Raw genomic sequence first — 24,110 nt, 5'->3', positions numbered from 1 at the left:
TACACGGATCTCTGTGCTCGGAGCGCTGTACACGGATCTCTGTGCTCGGAGCGCTGTACACGGATCTCTGTGCTCGGAGCGCTGTACACGGATCTCTGTGATCGGAGCGCTGTACACGGATCTCTGTGCTCGGAGCGCTGTACACGGATCTCTGTGCTCGGAGCGCTGTACACGGATCTCTGTGCTCGGAGCCCTGTACACGGATCTCTGTGCTCGGTGCACTGTACAAGGATCTCTGTGCTCGGAGCACTGTACACGGATCTCTGTGCTCGGAGCACTGTACACGGATCTCTGTGCTCGGAGCACTGTACACGGATCTCTGTGCTCGGAGCACTGTACACGGATCTCTGTGCTCGGAGCACTGAACACGGATCTCTGTGCTCGGAGCACTGTACACGGATCTCTGTGCTCGGAGCACTGTACACGGATCTCTGTGCTCGGAGCACTGTACACGGATCTCTGTGCTCGGAGCGCTGTACACGGATCTCTGTGCTCGGAGCCCTGTACACGGATCTCTGTGCTCGGTGCACTGTACACGGATCTCTGTGCTCGGAGCACTGTACACGGATCTCTGTGCTCGGAGCACTGTACACGGATCTCTGTGCTCGGAGCGCTGTACACGGATCTCTGTGCTCGGAGCGCTGTACACGGATCTCTGTGCTCGGAGCACTGTACACGGATCTCTGTGCTCGGAGCACTGTACACGGATCTCTGTGCTCGGAGCACTGTACACGGATCTCTGTGCTCGGAGCACTGTACACGGATCTCTGTGCTCGGAGCACTGAACACGGATCTCTGTGCTCGGAGCACTGTACACGGATCTCTGTGCTCAGAGCACTGTACACGGATCTCTGTGCTCGGAGCGCTGAACACGGATCTCTGTGCTCGGAGCGCTGAACACGGATCTCTGTGCTCGGAGCGCTGTACACGGATCTCTGTGCTCGGAGCCCTGTACACGGATCTCTGTGCTCGGTGCACTGTACACGGATCTCTGTGCTCGGAGCACTGTACACGGATCTCTGTGCTCGGAGCACTGTACACGGATCTCTGTGCTCGGAGCGCTGTACACGGATCTCTGTGCTCGGAGCGCTGTACACGGATCTCTGTGCTCGGAGCGCTGTACACGGATCTCTGTGCTCGGAGCGCTGTACACGGATCTCTGTGCTCGGAGCGCTGTACACGGATCTCTGCTCGGAGCACTGTACACGGATCTCTGTGCTCGGAGCACTGTACACGGATCTCTGTGCTCGGAGCGCTGTACACGGATCTCTGCTCGGAGCACTGTACACGGATCTCTGTGCTCGGAGCACTGTACACGGATCTCTGCTCGGAGCACTGTACACGGATCTCTGTGCTCGGAGCACTGTACACGGATCTCTGTGCTCGGAGCGCTGTACACGGATCTCTGTGCTCGGAGCGCTGTACACGGATCTCTGTGCTCGGAGCACTGTACACGGATCTCTGTGCTCGGAGCGCTGTACACGGATCTCTGTGCTCGGAGCACTGTACACGGATCTCAGTGCTCGGAGCGCTGTACACGGATCTCTGTGCTCGGAGCACTGTACACGGATCTCTGTACTTAGTGCGCTGTACACGGATCTCTGTACTTAGAGCGCTGTACACGGATCTCTGTACTTAGAGCGCTGTACACGGATCTCTGTGCTCGGAGCGCTGTACACGGATCTCTGTACTCGGAGCACTGTACACGGATCTCTGTTTTCGGAGCACTGTACACGGATCTCTGTGCTCGGAGCACTGTACACGGATCTCTGTGCTCGGAGCACTGTACACGGATCTCTGTGCTCGGAGCACTGTACACGGATCTCTGTGCTCGGAGTGCTGAACACGGATCTCTGTGCTCGGAGCGCTGTACACGGATCTCTGTGCTCGGAGCGCTGTACACGGATCTCTGTGCTCGGAGCGCTGTACACGGATCTCTGTGCTCGGAGCGCTGTACACGGATCTCTGTGCTCGGAGCGCTGTACACGGATCTCTGTGCTCGGAGCGCTGTACACGGATCTCAGTGCTCGGAGCGCTGTACACGGATCTCTGTGCTCGGAGCGCTGTACACGGATCTCTGTGCTCGGAGCGCTGTACACGGATCTCTGTGCTCGGAGCGCTGTACACGGATCTCTGTGCTCGGAGCGCTGTACACGGATCTCTGTGCTCGGAGCGTTGTACACGGATCTCTGTGCTCGGAGCGCTGTACACTGATCTCTGTGCTCGGAGCGCTGTACACGGATCTCTGTGCTCAGAGCGCTGTACACGGATCTCTGTACTTAGAGCGCTGTACACGGATCTCTGTACTTAGAGCGCTGTACACGGATCTCTGTGCTCGGAGCGCTGTCCACGGATCTCTGTTTTCGGAGCACTGTACACGGATCTCTGTGCTCGGAGCACTGTACACGGATCTCTGTGCTCGGAGCACTGTACACGGATCTCTGTGCTCGGAGCGCTGTACACGGATCTCTGTGCTCGGAGCACTGTACACGGATCTCTGTGCTCGGAGCGCTGTACACGGATCTCTGTGCTCGGAGCACTGTACACGGATCTCTGTTTTCAGAGCACTGTACACGGATCTCTGTGCTCGGAGCGCTGTACACGGATCTCTGCTAGGAGCACTGTACACGGATCTCTGTGCTCGGAGCGCTGTACACGGATCTCTGTGCTCGGAGCGCTGTACACGGATCTCTGCTCGGAGCACTGTACACGGATCTCTGTGCTCGGAGCACTGTACACGGATCTCTGTGCTCGGAGCGCTGTACACGGATATCTGTTCTCGGAGCACTGTATACGGATCTCTGTGCTCGGAGCAGTGTACACGGATCTCTGTGCTCGGAGCGCTGTACACGGATCTCTGTGCTCGGAGCAGTGTACACGGATCTCTGTGCTCGGAGCACTGTACACGGATCTCTGTGCTCGGAGCACTGTACACGGATCTCTGTGCTCGGAGCACTGTACACGGATCTCTGTGCTCGGAGCAGTGTACACGGATATCTGTTCTCGGAGCACTGTATACGGATCTCTGTGCTCGGAGCACTGTACACGGATCTCTGTGCTCGGAGCAGTGTACACGGGTCTCTGTGCTCGGAGCAGTGTACACGGATCTCTGTGCTCGGAGCACTGTACACGGATCTCTGTGCTCGGAGCACTGTACACGGATCTCTGTGCTCGGAGCACTGTACACGGATCTCTGTGCTCGGAGCGCTGTACACGGATCTCTGTGCTCGGAGCCCTGTACACGGATCTCTGTGCTCGGAGCGCTGTACACGGATATCTGTTCTCGGAGCACTGTATACGGATCTCTGTGCTCGGAGCCCTGTACACGGATCTCTGTGCTCGGAGCACTGTACACGGATCTCTGTGCTCGGAGCAGTGTACACGGATCTCTGTGCTCGGAGCGCTGTACACGGATATCTGTTCTCGGAGCACTGTATACGGATCTCTGTGCTCGGAGCCCTGTACACGGATCTCTGTGCTCGGAGCGCTGTACACGGATCTCTGTGCTCGGAGCGCTGTACACGGATCTCTGTGCTCGGAGCGCTGTACACGGATCTCTGTGCTCGGAGCCCTGTACACGGATCTCTGTGCTCGGTGCACTGTACAAGGATCTCTGTGCTCGGAGCACTGTACACGGATCTCTGTGCTCGGAGCACTGTACACGGATCTCTGTGCTCGGAGCACTGTACACGGATCTCTGTGCTCGGAGCACTGTACACGGATCTCTGTGCTCGGAGCACTGAACACGGATCTCTGTGCTCGGAGCACTGTACACGGATCTCTGTGCTCGGAGCACTGTACACGGATCTCTGTGCTCGGAGCACTGTACACGGATCTCTGTGCTCGGAGCGCTGTACACGGATCTCTGTGCTCGGAGCCCTGTACACGGATCTCTGTGCTCGGTGCACTGTACACGGATCTCTGTGCTCAGAGCACTGTACACGGATCTCTGTGCTCGGAGCACTGTACACGGATCTCTGTGCTCGGAGCGCTGTACACGGATCTCTGTGCTCGGAGCGCTGTACACGGATCTCTGTGCTCGGAGCACTGTACACGGATCTCTGTGCTCGGAGCACTGTACACGGATCTCTGTGCTCGGAGCACTGTACACGGATCTCTGTGCTCGGAGCACTGTACACGGATCTCTGTGCTCGGAGCACTGAACACGGATCTCTGTGCTCGGAGCACTGTACACGGATCTCTGTGCTCGGAGCACTGTACACGGATCTCTGTGCTCGGAGCGCTGAACACGGATCTCTGTGCTCGGAGCGCTGTACACGGATCTCTGTGCTCGGAGCGCTGTACACGGATCTCTGTGCTCGGAGCCCTGTACACGGATCTCTGTGCTCGGTGCACTGTACACGGATCTCTGTGCTCGGAGCACTGTACACGGATCTCTGTGCTCGGAGCACTGTACACGGATCTCTGTGCTCGGAGCGCTGTACACGGATCTCTGTGCTCGGAGCGCTGTACACGGATCTCTGTGCTCGGAGCGCTGTACACGGATCTCTGTGCTCGGAGCGCTGTACACGGATCTCTGTGCTCGGATCGCTGTACACGGATCTCTGCTCGGAGCACTGTACACGGATCTCTGTGCTCGGAGCACTGTACACGGATCTCTGTGCTCGGAGCGCTGTACACGGATCTCTGCTCGGAGCACTGTACACGGATCTCTGTGCTCGGAGCACTGTACACGGATCTCTGCTCCGAGCACTGTACACGGATCTCTGTGCTCGGAGCACTGTACACGGATCTCTGTGCTCGGAGCGCTGTACACGGATCTCTGTGCTCGGAGCGCTGTACACGGATCTCTGTGCTCGGAGCACTGTACACGGATCTCTGTGCTCGGAGCGCTGTACACGGATCTCTGTGCTCGGAGCACTGTACACGGATCTCAGTGCTCGGAGCGCTGTACACGGATCTCTGTGCTCGGAGCACTGTACACGGATCTCTGTACTTAGTGCGCTGTACACGGATCTCTGTACTTAGAGCGCTGTACACGGATCTCTGTACTTAGAGCGCTGTACACGGATCTCTGTGCTCGGAGCGCTGTACACGGATCTCTGTACTCGGAGCACTGTACACGGATCTCTGTTTTCGGAGCACTGTACACGGATCTCTGTGCTCGGAGCACTGTACACGGATCTCTGTGCTCGGAGCACTGTACACGGATCTCTGTGCTCGGAGCACTGTACACGGATCTCTGTGCTCGGAGTGCTGAACACGGATCTCTGTGCTCGGAGCGCTGTACACGGATCTCTGTGCTCGGAGCGCTGTACACGGATCTCTGTGCTCGGAGCGCTGTACACGGATCTCTGTGCTCGGAGCGCTGTACACGGATCTCTGTGCTCGGAGCGCTGTACACGGATCTCTGTGCTCGGAGCGCTGTACACGGATCTCTGTGCTCGGAGCGCTGTACACGGATCTCTGTGCTCGGAGCGCTGTACACGGATCTCTGTGCTCGGAGCGCTGTACACGGATCTCTGTGCTCGGAGCGCTGTACACGGATCTCTGTGCTCGGAGCGCTGTACACGGATCTCTGTGCTCGGAGCGTTGTACACGGATCTCTGTGCTCGGAGCGCTGTACACTGATCTCTGTGCTCGGAGCGCTGTCCACGGATCTCTGTTTTCGGAGCACTGTACACGGATCTCTGTGCTCGGAGCGCTGTACACGGATCTCTGTGCTCGGAGCGCTGTACACGGATCTCTGTGCTCGGAGCACTGTACACGGATCTCTGTGCTCGGAGCACTATACACGGATCTCTGTGCTCGGAGCGCTGTACACGGATCTCTGTGCTCGGAGCCCTGTACACGGATCTCTGTGCTCGGAGCACTGTACACGGATCTCTGTGCTCGGAGCACTGTACACGGATCTCTGTGCTCGGAGCGCTGTACACGGATCTCTGTGCTCGGAGCGCTGTACACGGATCTCTGTGCTCGGAGCACTGTACACGGATCTCTGTACTCGGAGCCCTGTACACGGATCTCTGTGCTCGGAGCACTGTACACGGATCTCTGTACTCGGAGCACTGTACACGGATCTCTTTGCTCGGAGCACTATACACGGATCTCTGTGCTCGGAGCGCTGTACACGGATCTCTGTGCTCGGAGCGCTGTACACGGATCTCTGTGCTCGGAGCACTGTACACGGATCTCTGTGCTCGGAGCACTGTACACGGATCTCTGTGCTCGGAGCACTGTACACGGATCTCTGTGCTCGGAGCACTGTACACGGATCTCTGTGCTCGGAGCAGTGTACACGGATCTCTGTGCTCGGAGCGCTGTACACGGATCTCTGTGCTCGGAGCACTGTACACGGATCTCTGTGCTTGGAGCGCTGTACACGGATCTCTGTGCTCGGAGCACTGTACACGGATCTCTGTGCTCGGAGCGCTGTACACGGATCTCTGTGCTCGGAGCACTGTACACGGATCTCTGTGCTCGGAGCAGTGTACACGGATCTCTGTACTCGGAGCCTGTACACGGATCTCTGTGCTCGGAGCACTGTATACGGATCTCTGTGCTCGGAGCACTGTACACGGATCTCTGTACTCGGAGCACTGTACACGGATCTCTGTGCTCGGAGCACTGTACACGGATCTCTGTGCTCGGAGCACTGTACACGGATCTCTGTGCTCGGAGCACTGTATACGGATCTCTGTGCTCGGAGCGCTGTACACGGATCTCTGTGCTCGGAGCGCTGTACACGGATCTCTGTGATCGGAGCGCTGTACACGGATCTCTGTGCTCGGAGCGCTGTACACGGATCTCTGTGCTCGGAGCCTGTACACGGATCTCTGTGCTCGGAGCACACGGATCTCTGTGCTCGGAGCAGTGTACACGGATCTCTGTGCTCGGAGCGCTGTACACGGATCTCTGTGATCGGAGCCCTGTACACGGATCTCTGTGCTCGGAGCCCTGTACACGGATCTCTGTGCTCGGAGCAGTGTACACGTATCTCTGTGCTCGGAGCACTGTACACGGATCTCTGTGCTCGGAGCGCTGTACACGGATCTCTGTGCTCGGAGCACTGTACACGGATCTCTGTGCTCGGAGCGCTGTACACGGATCTCTGTGCTCGGAGCGCTGTACACGGATCTCTGTGCTCGGAGCGCTGTACACGGATCTCTGTGCTCTGAGCACTGTACACGGATCTCTGTGCTCGGAGCGCTGTACACGGATCTCTGTGCTCGGAGCGCTGTACACGGATCTCTGTGCTCGGAGCGCTGTACACGGATCTCTGTGCTCGGAGCACTGTATACGGATCTCTGTGCTCGGAGCGCTGTACACGGATCTCTGTGCTCGGAGCGCTGTACACGGATCTCTGTGCTCGGAGCACACGGATCTCTGTGCTCGGAGCAGTGTACACGGATCTCTGTGCTCGGAGCGCTGTACACGGATCTCTGTGATCGGAGCCCTGTACACGGATCTCTGTGCTCGGAGCTCTGTACACGGATCTCTGTGCTCGGAGCAGTGTACACGTATCTCTGTGCTCGGAGCACTGTACACGGATCTCTGTGCTCGGAGCGCTGTACACGGATCTCTGTGCTCGGAGCACTGTACACGGATCTCTGTGCTCGGAGCGCTGTACACGGATCTCTGTGCTCGGAGCCCTGTACACGGATCTCTGTGCTCGGAGCCCTGTACACGGATCTCTGTGCTCGGAGCACTGTATACGGATCTCTGTGCTCGGAGCGCTGTACACGGATCTCTGTGCTCGGAGCGCTGTACACGGATCTCTGTGCTCGGAGCACACGGATCTCTGTGCTCGGAGCAGTGTACACGGATCTCTGTGCTCGGAGCGCTGTACACGGATCTCTGTGATCGGAGCCCTGTACACGGATCTCTGTGCTCGGAGCGCTGTACACGGATCTCTGTGCTCGGAGCACTGTACACGGATCTCTGTGCTCGGAGCACTGTACACGGATCTCTGTGCTCGGAGCGCTGTACACGGATCTCTGTGCTCGGAGCGCTGTACACGGATCTCTACACGGGCTGTGTACACGGGCATGGACATCGTACACGGAGCCCAACAGCCACTGGCACTGACTGCAGAAAAAAAAAAAAGCGACTTTTTCTGTGTGGGCGGAGTTATCAATACGGAGGTGGGAACTAATTATATGGGCGGGAATAATGTCAAGAGCTCCTCTTGTCAACGGCTCCAGCTCAGCCTATCAGAGAGCCGGGGCGTGGCTCTTACTTTGTAACTCTGTTGTTGGCAGAGTGTGCGGCCTAATGACGAGACGGGAGGAGCCATTCAGCATCAACACAGGGGAAGGCGCTGAGAAGGGGGCTGGGCGGCTGTGGAACTCCTGAGTTGTTGCGTTCTGAACCTCCCCGTCCTGTAGTGATGTTTACTAATGGAAGCGTCCATGTCCCCCCCTTCTCTCCAGTCCTCAGTCTCCGCTAATAGCGTCTCCGAGCTGCAGGGTTGAGGCTCGGGAGTGACTGAGCGCCGGGCTCCGGGAGTTGTCCGCTGTCGTGCCCGGTCTTCTGCGGTGTCCAGCGCAGGATATGTGCGGGGGCTCCGCTCTACAGGACGGAAGAGGTACGGCTGAGTGACTGCGGCGGCTGCGGGGAGTGCGGGTCTGCGGGGAGTGCGGGGCTCCGGCTCGGCTGCTGCAGGCGGCGGGGAGTTAGAGAAGTCGAGAAAAACCGTTTCAGTTGTATCTAGCCCGGACGTGTAGTGAGCAGCGGAGGGACACGGGGGGCGTAATGTGGGGTGTATATATACTGGGGGGTCAGTGTGGGGTATATATACTGGGGGGGGGTCAGTGTGGGGTATATGTACTGGGGGGGGGGTCAGTGTGTGGTGTATATATACTGGGGGGGTCAGTGTGTGGTGTATGTATACTGGGGGGGTCAGTGCGGTCTGTGTATGTATACTGCGGGGGTCTGTGTATGTATACTGGGGGGGTCAGTGTGGTCTGTGTATGTATACTGGGGGGGTCAGTGTGGTCTGTGTATGTATACTGGGGGGGGTCTGTGTATGTATACTGGGGGGGGGGGGGTCTGTGTATGTATACTGGGGGGGGGGTCTGTGTATGTATACTGGGGGGGGGGGTCTGTGTATGTATACTGGGGGGGGGGGGTCTGTGTATGTATACTGGGGGGGGGGGTCTGTGTATGTATACTGGGGGGGGGGTCTGTGTATGTACACTGGGGGGGGGGTCTGTGTATGTACACTGGGGGGGGGGGTCTGTGTATGTACACTGGGGGGGGGGTCTGTGTATGTACACTGGGGGGGTCTGTGTATGTATACTGGGGGGGGGGGTCTGTGTATGTATACTGGGGGGGGGTCTGTGTATGTATACTGGGGGGGGGGTCTGTGTATGTATACTGGGGGGGGGGGGTCTGTGTATGTACACTGGGGGGGGGGGGGTCTGTGTATGTATACTGGGGGGGGGGGGGTCTGTGTATGTATACTGGGGGGGGGGGGTCTGTGTATGTATACTGGGGGGGGGGGTGGGGTCTGTGTATGTATACTGGGGGGGGGTAGGGTCTGTGTATGTATACTGGGTGGGGGGGTGGGGTCTGTGTATGTATACTGGGGGGGGGGTGGGGTCTGTGTATGTATACTGGGGGGGTGGGGTCACACACACACCACCCCACCCACGACCAATCGGCGACGGGCGCAGTCTGGCGGCAACATGGCCGCTCCTTCCTCCCCGCATTCAGTGCCCGCTCCATACTCCCCTCCAGTCAGCGCTCACACAGGGTTAATGCCAGCGTTACCGGAGCGCGGTGTAATGTGCTCCATTAACGCAGCTATTAACCCTGTGTGACCAACTTTTTTCTATTGATGCTGCGTATGCAGCATCAATGCTAAAAAGATCTAATGTGACAAATAATAATAAAAAAAAAACCTTATTCTCACCCTCCGACGTGTCGTCCTGTCATCAGCAGTGCATGCGGCAGGTTCCAGTGCTAAGGATGGTATGCGACAAGGACCTGCCATGACGTCAGTCATGTGACCGCGACGTCATCACAGGTCCTGCGCTCATACCAACCCTGGGACCGGAAGCTGCTACGTGCACCGCACACAGGCGACAGGACTAAGGTGAGTATATGTTTATTTTTTATTTTTTTATCCTGTTACATACGTGGCTCTGTGCTGTATACTATGTGGCTCTGTGCTGTATACTATGTGGCTCTGTGCTGTATACTATGTGGCTCTGTGCTGTATACTATGTGGCTCTGTGCTGTATACTATGTGGCTCTGTGCTGTATACTACGTGGCTCTGTGCTGTATACTACGTGGCTCTGTGCTGTATACTATGTGGCTCTGTGCTGTATACTACGTGGCTCTGTGCTGTATACTACGTGGCTCTGTGCTGTATACTATGTGGCTCTGTGCTGTATACTATGTGGCTCTGTGCTGTATACTATGTGGCTCTGTGCTGTATACTATGTGGCTCTGTGCTGTATACTATGTGGCTCTGTGCTGTATACTACGTGGCTCTGTGCTGTATACTACGTGGCTCTGTGCTGTATACTACGTGGCTCTGTGCTGTATACTACGTGGCTCTGTGCTGTATACTACGTGGCTCTGTGCTGTATACTACGTGGCTCTGTGCTGTATACTACGTGGCTCTGTGCTGTATACTACGTGGCTCTGTGCTGTATACTACGTGGCTCTGTGCTGTATACTACGTGGCTCTGTGCTGTATACTACGTGGCTCTGTGCTGTATACTACGTGGCTCTGTGCTGTATACTACGTGGCTCTGTGCTGTATACTACGTGGCTCTGTGCTGTATACTACGTGGCTCTGTGCTGTATACTACGTGGCTCTGTGCTGTATACTACGTGGCTCTGTGCTGTATACTACGTGGCTCTGTGCTGTATACTACGTGGCTCTGTGCTGTATACTACGTGGCTCTGTGCTGTATACTACGTGGCTCTGTGCTGTATACTACGTGGCTCTGTGCTGTATACTACGTGGCTCTGTGCTGTATACTACGTGGCTCTGTGCTGTATACTACGTGGCTCTGTGCTGTATACTACGTGGCTCTGTGCTGTATACTACGTGGCTCTGTGCTGTATACTACGTGGCTCTGTGCTGTATACTACGTGGCTCTGTGCTGTATACTACGTGGCTCTGTGCTGTATACTACGTGGCTCTGTGCTGTATACTACGTGGCTCTGTGCTGTATACTACGTGGCTCTGTGCTGTATACTACGTGGCTCTGTGCTGTATACTACGTGGCTCTGTGCTGTATACTACGTGGCTCTGTGCTGTATACTACGTGGCTCTGTGCTGTATACTACGTGGCTCTGTGCTGTATACTACGTGGCTCTGTGCTGTATACTACGTGGCTCTGTGCTGTATACTACGTGGCTCTGTGCTGTATACTACGTGGCTGTGTGTGTGTATATGTACCGGTATGTATGTTTGGGCTATACGGAAGTCTGTAATATATGGAGATTGGTGGGATACATGAGTGACAGGAGACCGGGGGCACAGGCTCCTGTGTGTGTGTGTGTGTGGTTTTGTGGTGTCGCTGGGTGTTTATATCGGGGTGTAGGAGCCGTTGTATGCTGTAATAATGGCAGCTCTGTGGTTTGTGGCTGCTGGGCACTGGACTATTACGTGACACATTGTAATGTGATGTTTTGGGGGGCTCGAGTCAGACTGGTGGGGTACAGGGTGTTATAACATTGGACTTGGCAATATGTAGCTCACCGGAGAATGAGGTGACGGTTTGGGGGGCTCTGCTTGTGACGCTCCTCTGTGCCCCACACATCAGTGTCCAGAAACCTTGTAAGTTATGCTTTTTTGGGGGGCCGCCCTTTTATTGTAGAGATCAGTGGGAGCCAAAAAAATCCCGCCAAATCTGTGCCGAGAGGATGCTGTTGGGACGCGGCTGCCACATTTGGACACTTTTGCCTTAGTACTTTACAGCAAACATTGAGTGTACCCCGCATTGGGGCTTGGGCAGGTTGGAACGTTTGCAAAATTGCTGAAACACTTACGGTAAATACTTTTTTTTTTTTTTTTTTTTTTTTGCCCTTTTTACATAAATAAGGGCAAGCTTGTTCACATGGGGTGGTTATGCTGCAGATTTTCTGAGCACTCTTTTTTATTATACATATAATTTATCTTTTTTCTACAATTTTTATTTTTTAGTTTTTTGGTGTAGAATTGGTTTACTTAATCCGTAGATTGCAGAAACCACTTTTCCCCGTCCTCTGGATTTAGTTTTGTTCAGTGAAAGTTACACAACTCCCAAGAATCTGCAGCGTCCAAATGTTATTTTTCAAGCGCAGCGGTTTTGTGCCAAGATCTAACCCTGTGTATAAACACATTCATATCTTCTGGGTGGAAGAAGAGTTGGTCGGAACAATTTCTGCTTTTACACAGTGCTGTGATTTTTATGAAGCGGCCGTGGGTCTCGTGCAAATCCTAGACTGTGGCGTAGTCTGATGGACGGCCGCCCCTGTGCCGGGTATGTGGGGCCACCTTTATTGATCACGGTCCTGCTCGGTAACCCCTACGTTCAGTGCAGCTCACTTCAGTCTGTCACATTCATTGTTTGCTTTTCTGGCCTTTTTCAGATACTTTCTGGATATATTTACATGCAGTTATTTCCCTCCTCCTTCTAAATATACTAGCTCTCCTTCAGAAATTCTTGAGATTTTACTTTGTCTACAGTTTCAGCAAAAATAAATAAATATATTTATTAAAAATTGTTTCGCCTTTCATAAAAAAAAATAAGATGATAATAATAGTAGTAATTATATATAATTTTTATGGAAAGCGAAACATTTTTAATTAGATTTATTTAAAAAATGTTTCAATTTTCATAAATGTAATAAATATATGTATTATTATTATTATTATTATTATTTATGAAAAGCAAAACATTTTTAAATATTTATTTAAAAATGTTTAGCTTTTACTTTAAAATAATTATTTATTATTATTATTATTATTATTATTATTATTATATTTTTCTTATCAAAAGCAAACCTTTTTTTTTATTTTTAACCTTGACCGTATATGTTTGCAGCATGCAGAGATTGGACCCCATGTGCTTGTGATTATTTGGCTTTCCACCTTTAAAACCACAACCAGTCTCACTTTTCTGTCTAATTGATGTTTCTTAAGGCCGCGTTCACACACAGCGGATCGTGCTCGCAGACAGAATCTGTAGCGGCTCACTTTCAGCTGCTTGACATAGAATCCCTTTCATTTGCAGGAAATCGGCCGTGTGGTTTTTGCAGGGCGAATCAGACAGAGCTTTTTGACTGAGGCACTCGGGGACGCCGTGGTTTTCTGCAGCGTGAATACAGTGCAAGGGTTTTTCCCATTTGCTCATGGGACCATATCTGTGAGTTGATCCTTGATGATCGGGGTAATGTAACCCAGCAATGTGTTGGTGGATTATATACGTGTCACTCCGCACTTGTTTAAGGCCTGCTCGCTAGTATAATCGTTAATTCGATAGTTGTGTCCCCAGCCCATCACCCCTTGTAAGCAAGGACAATTCAAGGGCCAACATGAATGTTCCAATCTGCTAGAAAATCTGGTTTTGCTCGTTCCCCGTCTGATCACCTGCGTGTTTACATGGCCGATGATTGGTAACGGGTGTCACTATGAACACTTATCGGCCTGCATAAATTGGCATTAAAGGGGTAGTCTGGCCTGAGGCTACAAGTCTGCAGTCGAGTGCGACTGCAGACTTGTGAATCTTCATAGTACGCTGCTAGGATTTGCCAGCAGCGGCGGGTGCATGACTGCAAGTATGTGATGCAGTCACGTGCCCACTAGACTTTTCCATCCTCACACTATTCACTTGTATTCAGCCAAGCTAGACACGTCTAGTCTTCATGTGACTGCGTACTTACACTGGAGAATCCGGGCCGCTCAAACACACTGAGGATTCACAAGTCTGACTGCAGACTTGAACCCCAAGCCTGGACATCCCCTTTAAGGCATAACTTGTGGCTATGCCTTGAATGTAAAAGATGCCACAACCCCTTTAATTTTCTAATCTTTTACGTTCAAACTCATGTTATGCTATATAGTTAATCCTACTTATTGCGTTTTGGCCTTCTGCACTGTCCTGGGGGACACAAGGACCCCGGGTGATGGAGCTTTGTCTTGGAGGTCAGCAGTAAGTGTCGCTTCTCGCCCTGTATTGGAATGTCTTGTACGTCATCTGATCGGGCACTTTCTGCTGAGCTGTTGGTGGACACCTAAACGAGGTCTGCGGCCAGAACAAACCCTCGAAGAACAACTTCCCTCTATATATTTCTTTAGAATTACTTTAGGATTCCGCCAATGATTGTCGGGTCATTTGCACATCTGTTTGCCAGAATGTAACTTCACTCACTTCTTGCACCGTCTCCTGGGCTGGTGTAGTCTCTCCGGTGGAGCTGGAGCCCAGCGCGTTCTCCTCCGGGTGTCTCTATGTACAGACTTGCTTTGCATACAATGCATCGTGGTTACCATTGTTTGCTAGAAGTTCCCTTTACATACTGTTGGCTTGTGCAGTAATGCAGCTCTATGATGTTGTAAGTAATGACATCAGGCTTCAGACTTATGGTATTCACGTGACTTGTGCTTGAGGAAGATGTAATTTTAGTAGCTGGGCGTTCTGTAATAACTCCACACGCCCCACCCCCATGACTCCTCCGAAACTAGCAGTAACAGGGACCCAAAGAATGCGTTATATTAACGAGCCGTTTATTGTCCATGTAACTAATGTGACTAAAACATATTCATGAAGTCCTAAAAAGTTAGGCAGCTTTTTAATTGTGATGACAAGATCTCTGCTTGAAGTCAGTGAACGTTTTTTGATGTCATTCAGAGGATGAAATCCGGTCTGAATCCATCTCTCATTCACTTCTGCCCTTCATCCTCTCAGCTGGATATCGGCCTCTGGGCCAAATCCTGACAGATAAACTCCCAAGTTTTTTTTTTTAAAGGGAACCTGTCACCCCCAAAATGGAAGGTGAGCTAAGCCCACCAGCATCAGGGGCTTGTCTACAGCATTCTGTAATTCTGTAGATAAGCCCCCGATGTAACCTGAAAGATGAGAAAAAGAGGTTAGATTATACTCACCCAGGGGCGGTCCCGCTGCGGTCCCGTCCGATGGGCGTCGCGGTCCAGTCTGGGGCCTCCCATCTTCTTACGATGACGTCCTCTTCTTGTCTTCACGCTCCGGCGCAGGTGTACTTTGTCTGCCCTGTTGAGAGCAAAGTACTGCAGTGCGCAGTAGATAAGCCCCTGATGCTGGTGGGCTTAGCTCATCTTCGATTTAGGGGGTGACAGGTTCGGTTCCCTTTAAGGATTGACCACAGGTTGTTAAACGGATTGAGATGTGGGAAGTTCACTGGCCATGGACCCAAAATGTCAATGTTTTGTTCACTGAGTCACTAAGTTACCTCTTTTGCCTTGTGACAGTCTTTATCAAGCTGAAAAAAAGCATTGTTGGTCACTAGTGATGAGCGAGCGTGCTCGGTGTTATCCGAGTGTCTTCGGGGTGCTCGAGTAATATTTTCGAGTCCCTGCGGCTCCATAATTTGTGCTGTTCTATAGTCCTCTATATCAGGGCTGTGTAGTCGGAGTCCATTTTGGTCAAGTCCGTGTCGTGGAAATTGAATAGTTGGAGGTTTGGCTTACCAACTCCAAGGCCCTGCTCTATAGTCAAATCACCATACTTTCCAGTGCACGACGGACGCAACGTGTGGCCATATGTTGTGATCCGTCGGCAATACAAGTCTATGGGAAAAAAACGCATCCTGCGGGAAAATTTGCAGGATACGTTTTTTTTCCCAAAAACGGAAATGTGAAAGTGGCCTTAGCTGGCATTCTTGACAGCAAGCCAGCCTTCAGCTCACTGTGTGCGTATGGACTGACAACTGCCTGCTGCCATGCCTGAACAAGCTCTGCACTGGAGTTAATCCCTCAGCTGAGTCCTCTTTAAGAGACTGTTCTGGCTCTTGCTGGGCTTTCTTGTGCACCTGGAAGCCTTCTTCACAACAATTGAATCTTTAAAGTTCCTGATGATCGGATTAATAGTTGATTTAGGGGCAAACTTGCAAGCAGCAATGTCCTTACCTGTGAAGCCCTCTTGATGCATAGCAATGATGATTGCACGTGTTTCCATCTATGGTAATCTATGGTTAATAAAAGAAAATTATTTCAAGCACTTCCACCTACCGGTATTTTAAAGCAACCAGGCTTCTCTTTTATATATCAATCAGCATGACAGAGTAATGTCAGCTACCTTGTCCTTGTTGATACTTTCTCCTTAGCTACTGATGATGAACTCTTTATTGATGTAAGCGGATCATTTTGTGGCAGGACCGAATTTTTGTGGGAATGACCATGTTCCCTTTTTTTTTTTTTTTTTTTTGCCCATTAATTTTGTCTGTCCAGTTCTAACGTTTTAGCAATCTTGAACATAGGGGATTGTTGTTCCCTCTGGGGCCAGGGATAACAGGTAAATTGGACCATTGGTCTGGCCACATTTACATACATGGTTAGTCCCGTTGAATGCTCCTCTTCTCTAAGCACTCTGGTGGAGTTTTCCTGCATTGGGACGTTGTATATATTTATGTATGTCACAAAATGTTCTTTCCTATAGGAGACCCTTCTCTTAAAGTGTACGTTTCCTTCGAAGTCTACACATTACATCCTGTTTCTTTTGTACTTTGACTTCCTTGGGCATTATTGTTATTATAACGTTATTCTGGTCATCTCAGGATAATCGCCCTGTATGGTTTTGACCTAGTCACAGCAGAGAAAAGGGCTTCTTTTTTTTTCTTCAGAAACAGCACCCCCATCTGTCCATTGTCTGTGTCTGGTATTGCAGTGTACGCCCTTTCATGTAAGGATGAGCTGTATTACCAGTGTTGCTAGTTTTGTCACCCAATCCAGAGTAAATAAAAGTTTTGTTGGCTTTGGGGCTGGATTGGATTTGGGGTAACCCCATTGAACTGTTTTGGATGATTTCAGATCTAGAGTATGGACAGTCATGTCCTGAATTGGTCGCGGGTCTTCTGACCCAAGCACGGCAGCCTCATAGTCATATATAGATCATTGAGTTTGGGTCAGGAGACCCACGGCCGGTCTGGACATCCCGATCCCCACTCAGACCTTGCATGTTGGACTTGTGAAACCAGCCTAACAATTCATCTGTGATGTTCCAACATTAGTTGGATATTCGGACTACATGATTTGCCATGAATGCCTATAGGTTGGAAAAAGCCTTCCACCAAAACCTCCGATCCACTTTCTCCTTGTATGTGGCTCATATCCGTTGACCCGTACAGTCAGTGGACTCTGTTCCTCGAGATGAGGCTTCCTCAGTCATACAAAAATATCACACATCAAGTTGGTTTTCCCCCAAATTATAGAAAAAAAATGTCCTATATGTTCACTAAAGAAAGTTGTTTCCTCCCCTTCTTGAGGAGACCTATTCCGTTTTTCCTCCTGGCATTGCCCTAAAAACGTTCTGCCAGTTGGGATTTCCGCAAGGATCTTGACCCATGACAACATATATCCACCATGCACATCGCTTTCCATTTTGTGTATGTCGGTGCCATTAGCTCCTTTTATATGATGTATTCTCTGTGTTCTTTATCACACACGTTGCACCATCCATGGTCCACCTATGGCTTCGTATTTCACACCAATGTCGTGCTGTATCCATGAGCATGTAGGCTGTACGAGTCTGCTGAATGTATGGCCCCCCTGTGCACTTTATATGGCAGGCAGCCAGTGTTTTGTCTGGCATGTGCAGGTCTCTCTCTTTTTATATGTATGTCTCAGACGGTGATCTGTGCCCTGACATGTAGCTCACCTGCCATGTATCTCATGTGGTTGTGCATCAGACAGGAATGCTAGATCAGCCTTTGAATAGGTTCAATGTCACCGTAAACCCCCCATTTAATCCCCTCCTTTTTTACCTGGTTTAGGTGAACTATTAGATGTAGGAGTAGACCACACATACCCCATTACAGTTCAGTATACATACCACAGGTGCTCTAGGAATGGATAACTAGGGTTGTAAAGAGAATATCTGAGTAATTCCTCCATTTTTAATCTTTTTTCTTTGCGTTTGGTCCTATTTTGCCTTTTCCAATTAAAACTGTGACATACAGTAGAAAGAAATCTGTTTCTCAAGACTTCCTCAACCTTATTGTTCTATCGTTGCTGCAGCAGGAGCCTCTCCCCTTCTTTGCCTTGTTTGTAGGACTGAAAATCACTAACCCCACCTCACTCTCTCTTGAGCCACTAACTGAAGATTAACCCGTTTCATAGGATTTCTGCCAAATTCTGTTTCAGAATCATGTTGAAAATGCTGCAGAATCATGTTGAAAATGCTGCTGACTAAGTCGAGTCAAGACCAGCTTATAAATCGGACTGAGATGTCGCAAGGCAGTACACGGACTGGCCAATGGCTCTCCGGGGGGGGGGGGGGGGGCGGCGGCGGCGATCAGGGGAACGGCGCGGCACATGCACCCTGAGATAGCAGAAGAATGGGCTGCTGCTCGTCCTCACACACCACATGGACTGGGTCCCGGTTTAGCTGCGTGCGTGTAATCCTAGCCTCTTGTCCTTGTGAGTGTTTTCAGGAGCCGGTCTTGGGATTCTCACTTTGTCTGAATAGATAGTGAATTCGACTGAGACTTTTACCCATCCCGGAGCCGCAGAGTCAAGATTTGTTATTTGGCTGTTTCATCTGGGTTTATTTGCAGTGTTATACAACTGTATGTAATGCCGCCAATTTATCTTTGTTTTATTAGATTTTATTATGTTTATATATGTAATTTCCATTCCAAATAACTGGATTTTTACATTGAAATTGTGGGTCGTGGACTGGAGTGAGATTTCTGGCTTAGGCTGCTTTCACACATCAGTTTTTTTGCCGTTGGGCAGAATCCGGAGAATTTTGGAAAAAACGGATCCATTGGAAATTGTGAAAAACTGATGCAACGGATCAGAGAGAGAGAGCGAGACTCGAGAATGGAAAATGCATGATTTGTTTAAAAAAACAAAACAAAAAACACGAATACATCCCCGGATTCCATCGCTTAACCTCACATTTCACCCGTTTTTTTTTTCGCCGAATCAGTCGCTGTCTGTTTTTTCGCCAGATAGGAATATTTTTTTCTATGTCAGTTTTCTCCGGCCGCCGGAAAACGGATTTTCGACGGATCCGGCATCAAACGGATGAAACGTGAGGCCATCCTTCTCAATTCGGCACTAATACAAGTCTATGAGAAAAAAAAAATCTGGCGACAACTTTTGCCGGATTATGGAACACCATAGCTTTTCTATTTTTTTATTTTCCTGTATGACATCCATTTTGCATTCGTTTTTATATCCATTCTATCTTTATAAACTGAAGATAAATTGACCAAACGTCTTTTTTTTTTTTCTTCTTCTCATTGCCACTTTGCAATGGGTTAATTTAAAATCTAATACAAAATGATTGTCTTCTGTTTTTAATGGACCTGACTGGTCAATTCTGATCCACAAGAGCAGGTGATATTGGGACATGCCCTGAGCTTAAATGGAATGGCCCCCCGAGGCTGCGTTGGTCGGGGTCCTCGTGTGATCGCCGTTGGTCGGGGTCCTCGTGTGATCGCCGTTGGTCGGGGTCCTCGTGTGATCGCCGTTGGTCGGGGTCCTCGTGTGATCGCCGTTGGTCGGGGTCCTCGTGTGATCGCCGTTGGTCGGGGTCCTCGTGTGATCGCCGTTGGTCGGGGTCCTCGTGTGATCGCCGTTGGTCGGGGTCCTCGTGTGATCGCCGTTGGTCGGGGTCCTCGTGTGATCGCCGTTGGTCGGGGTCCTCGTGTGATCGCCGTTGATACTACTTGGTGTTCCGCATTCTATTCTGCTGGAAGAAGCTGCAGCCGGGTGATTGCACAAGCGGTGGTGTGAGGCTCCATGGCAGGACGCTGCCCGCTTGCTCGCCCGCCCGATGCCAGATGTGCATATTTCCATTCCTCCGGAGCAGCTGATTACGGCTCTTGTACTTTCCGCAGAACACGTGCTCTGGATCGCGTCCCAAGTAAACACCAGCAGCTCTGCCTTTTTGCACATAAGAGATGTTATAGGACTCGCGTTTGACATTCTATATAAATGTTATTTGAAGGCTTTTTTTTTTTTTTTTTTTTTCTTCTTACTGTTCAACCTGGAGACATCTTTGTCGTCTTTGTCCTCTGTTATATGTACTGATGTGGAGCTGTGTACGCGACCAAGCCTTCGACATTTCACAAGCCTGTGATCACAACAGAGCGCTTCTTGCAATACTTTCCTTCCTTTCGGTGGTGATAAAAATGAAATTGTTAAGCAAAAGGCGTTGGTCGGCCGACGTTCAGATGTCATATGTGACGCAGCAAGAGCTTGTATGCACAATGTTCTGCCGCTCTGCGCTGGGGCCTATGAATACTGGCGTAACCCATATAGGTGGCCATTATATTGTGTGGACCCCTGTTGGTATAATTATTTACATATTTTACCTGCATATCCCTCAACGGGTTCTCTAAACCTGGGTGGCTTCAACAATCTGGCCAGCTTCAGCGCAGCACTTACAAGCTCTATAGTAAAGCGCTTTGCTTCTTATCTAGGAGACTGCGACAGACTGGAGCGGTAATGTGCAATACACTATTGAATAAAAAAATCTCTGCAGTCTTGACGCAAACTCCTTACAAGCACTTTGCAATTTGAGACCACCCCTTTAGAGCATGATGTAGGGGATGAGAGCTTGATTCCAGCGATGTCACTTACTGGGCTGTGTTTAGCTGTATCAGTGTATTATCAGCAGGAGATTATCACGACAGGACTAGGTGGCTCATGCCTGCTGGTCCATCCAGTCAGCGCATTTAAGTACTCCTTAATATCTGGTAGAATTTTCAAAGTTTTTTTTTTTTTTTTTCGACCACACAAAAGTAGGAAGTGAATGGGGTTTTACACGACTTCCTAAACAAGCTATGGAAACTGTAGTAATCGTATAGTATAGCGCTCTGCTGCCCGGATGGGTGGCATTCCTCCACAAGGTGATCCGTGGGATTGATGGCGTCAGCTGCTTTTGCGTCTATACCCTCTTTGACCTTGCCGTAGGTCACTAATTCTCTCTTTTGTGAATTGTTAAAGGGGTTGTCAAGTAAAAAAATAAAATAAATAAAAATATAATGATGAATAAAAAATTCCATTTCCTTCTATAAGCGTCTGTCACTCCAGCTCCACTTCTTTGTTTCTTGTGCCTGTACATCATTAGGGCTGCGTGTTTAGGAGCCAGGCCCACTACTTGGTGCAATAGCTGAGCCAGCCCCCTTCTCTGTATAGTCACAAGCTATGACTGAGACAAGGGATGGCTCAGCTATTGAATTGAGCCACTCAGCCAGCCCCCTTCCCATAGACACACTGTGCAAAAAAAAAAAAAAAGACTGTAACCTGATCCTTGAGTGATTCGCTAACCTGTCTTCATTGAAAACCATTTTTATTTTATATTTTTTTTTAGTGAAGTCGGAGGTAATGATCATCGGTGGAAGTGAAGGGTGGTGGAGTCTTGTAGGAGGGAAGAGAGGCATTTTCTTTAAAGAGATATTTTGCAGTTTCTTGTCTTCACCTTTTACTATTGTGTTCCTAAAAAGGTAGCTTTTTTTTTTTTTTTAAATGTTTTTATTATAAGGTTAACTGGTTGACATCAGCTCTGGCTCGCACCCTGTTTCATCAGGATGAGCATAGTCGTCCTCTTGGTTGAAAACTGATGCAAAACTTCAAAATAAAAGCTAAAAATATAAATAAAATAAGTTTAAAAAAAGGTTCAAAATTAAAGGAATTGTCCACTACTTTAAAAGTTATCCTTGATGGGCCCAGAGTGGGTAATGAATAAAAAGAAATAAATCTCCATACTCGCCTACTTACTGGGCTGCTTGCTGCAGTTTTGATTAAAATCCGTTTTGTGTGCTGCAGTTCTCTGAATGCTGAGCTCTGTATGACCCCGCCCCCATCCCTAATTGGCAGCTTTCTGTCTACAATGTGCATAAGCAGAAAGCTGCCAATCAGTGGTGGGGGCGGGGTTATACCGTGCTCATGACGATGGAGGACTTTATAGAATTTATAAAAACTGCAGCAAGCAGCCCAGTAAGTACAAACCGCTGGAGAAATCCCCATATATACGTCAGGATAAAGTTGGCTGAACCAACCGATATCGACAGGTTTGGCCAACGGTTTATTATGTATAGGCGCCCTTGAATCGTCCCCCATCAGATGACGTCAGGGGAGATGAGGATGCATCATGTCCGATTTCGGACTACCAGCCCCTTTTTTTTTTTTTTTTTTTTTTTTTTTGTACTGCAATTGTCAAGTTACATTTTATTTTTCGTACTCCATGGTTATGGAGAATTAAGAGGAACGAAGAAAAAATTCCGATAAGAGAAGCCCTCAGGGTGGACTATCAGAATGAGTTCACTGACAGATTCTCAGTTAACTCCTCCAGCATCAGCTATAAGAAGGTGCGAAATGGAGCAATATTGTTTATGAAACCCAATTGCAATTTTTTTTTTTTTTTAGCCATAAATATGTCCAATAAAGTAAGAACAAATTTTTTTTATCTCCAACAGTGTATTAATGAATCGGGCCCACTATGTTTGATTGGGCCAAAGTCAATACTCTGAGGGGGGGGGGGGGGCTGCTGTTTTACTTGGTGGTGAAGGAAGGACTGTTCTGCTGTGATAGCAAAGCAACATTTATTTTAGTTTGAAGAAGAAAAAATTGACGCCGTCTGCCCACAGTTATTTGTGCAGTGCAGTGCGCAGAGGGGCCCGCGGACCCTCCGGGGGACATGACCGCTGACACCGTGGAGGGAATGTTTCCTGTAGATAAGTCAGTCTTGACAATTTCACGGAACGTTTCACCGGCGAAATACAAATGGCACCATGGCTGCAACGTGGGGAGGATAAGCTGGTGGTCCAGTTGAGGGGGGGGGGGGGGCAACTACGACTTATCCGCATAGGCAGAGAATCTGCGCCCGCCGCCCGGACAGCCGTGTATCAGAGACCGGATTTTCTAAGTTCTTCGGGTCACACAGCGAGATTGACATCTCGAGCCGCCAATGTCCGAAAATCACATTCTGGAAAAGTCTTACCGGCACTCGCAGTCCAGCCGAAAATGCTGATGCTCTGCCGGCACGCAGAACGCCCGTTCGTATTATTTGTGTCACTGCCAGGCCGCTAGCTGCTGTTTTTAGCCGTCCCACCCGGTCTCAGGAGATCCGTGACTGAAAACTTGCCTGCGCGAAAGGTTAAAATGCTCCCTGCCAAGTACGTCCACAGCACTTTTTTTTTTTTAATTTTCTTTTTGTTCACTAGAATCTCAAGTATTTTATTAGATTCCTTGTCTTTTTTTTTTTTTTTTTGCTTTTTGATCTGTAATCTCATATCACAAGTGCAGTCATTGCACCCGTCAATCAGAATCCAGCTTTTCAGGTTAGGATATGAGAAGCCGTACTCTACATCCGCACCAGTTTATAAACCTAGGACGATAATTACCTTCTTTCTACCATTATGTTCTTTTATGTAACTCGCCAGCCGTCCGTGAAGTCATCCTTTAGCCGTGGAGGGAAGTGTGAGAAAGGCATCAAAGTGGTTCTTCCATCTTCTAGATAGGGAATGACATAGATGCGAGTCCCACTGCGCGCATTTATCTCAAGACCAAGGTCCCAGGACCAAGGCTTCTGTTGGTGTTGGAAAGGTGGCGGCGCGCGTTTCTTTTTCTCAGGAACTATGGAGGTGATCAGGCGGTGGTAAACTCTATGGAGGTATTCCAATCTCGTACATTTATCGCATAGTCGCCGCATATGCTCTAAACAGGTGGTAGACGCCGATCCCACCGGCCATACCTGCATGCATATGGAGAACAGGGCCCGAAACGCGTGTTGGTGATGAGGTGGTTGGAATAATTATTCATTATGTATGTGCGATCAGACCACCTCTCCAGTATAAGCCGCATGCAACTGCCTCTGTTATTAAAATAGGTGCAGGTCCCATAGGAGGGGACTGGCACCTACTCTACATTTATAGCCTACCCTGTGCATATTTTATAAATGCACAAAATGGGAGTACCCTTTTAATAACCCTTTTAATG

General features: G+C 50.1%; 1 protein-coding gene across 2 annotated transcripts in view; it reads left to right on the top strand.

The window, feature by feature from the left end:
- Positions 1 to 8,339: 8,339 nt before the first annotated feature.
- The window catches only part of RAF1 (Raf-1 proto-oncogene, serine/threonine kinase), a 97,748-nt gene continuing 81,977 nt past the window's right edge, over positions 8,340 to 24,110 (top strand). For both annotated transcript variants that reach the window (XM_069736787.1, XM_069736786.1), the window contains exon 1: positions 8,340 to 8,548. The gene's annotated coding sequence lies outside the window, so the exon portion shown is untranslated. The remainder of the gene's footprint in view (positions 8,549 to 24,110) is intronic.

The sequence above is a fragment of the Ranitomeya imitator genome, chromosome 8 (genome assembly GCF_032444005.1).
Source record: "Ranitomeya imitator isolate aRanImi1 chromosome 8, aRanImi1.pri, whole genome shotgun sequence".
In the NCBI taxonomy this organism is placed as follows: domain Eukaryota; kingdom Metazoa; phylum Chordata; class Amphibia; order Anura; family Dendrobatidae; genus Ranitomeya; species Ranitomeya imitator.
The sequence above is the reverse complement of the archived record's forward strand: the minus strand, read 5'-3'. Positions and strand labels throughout refer to the sequence as shown.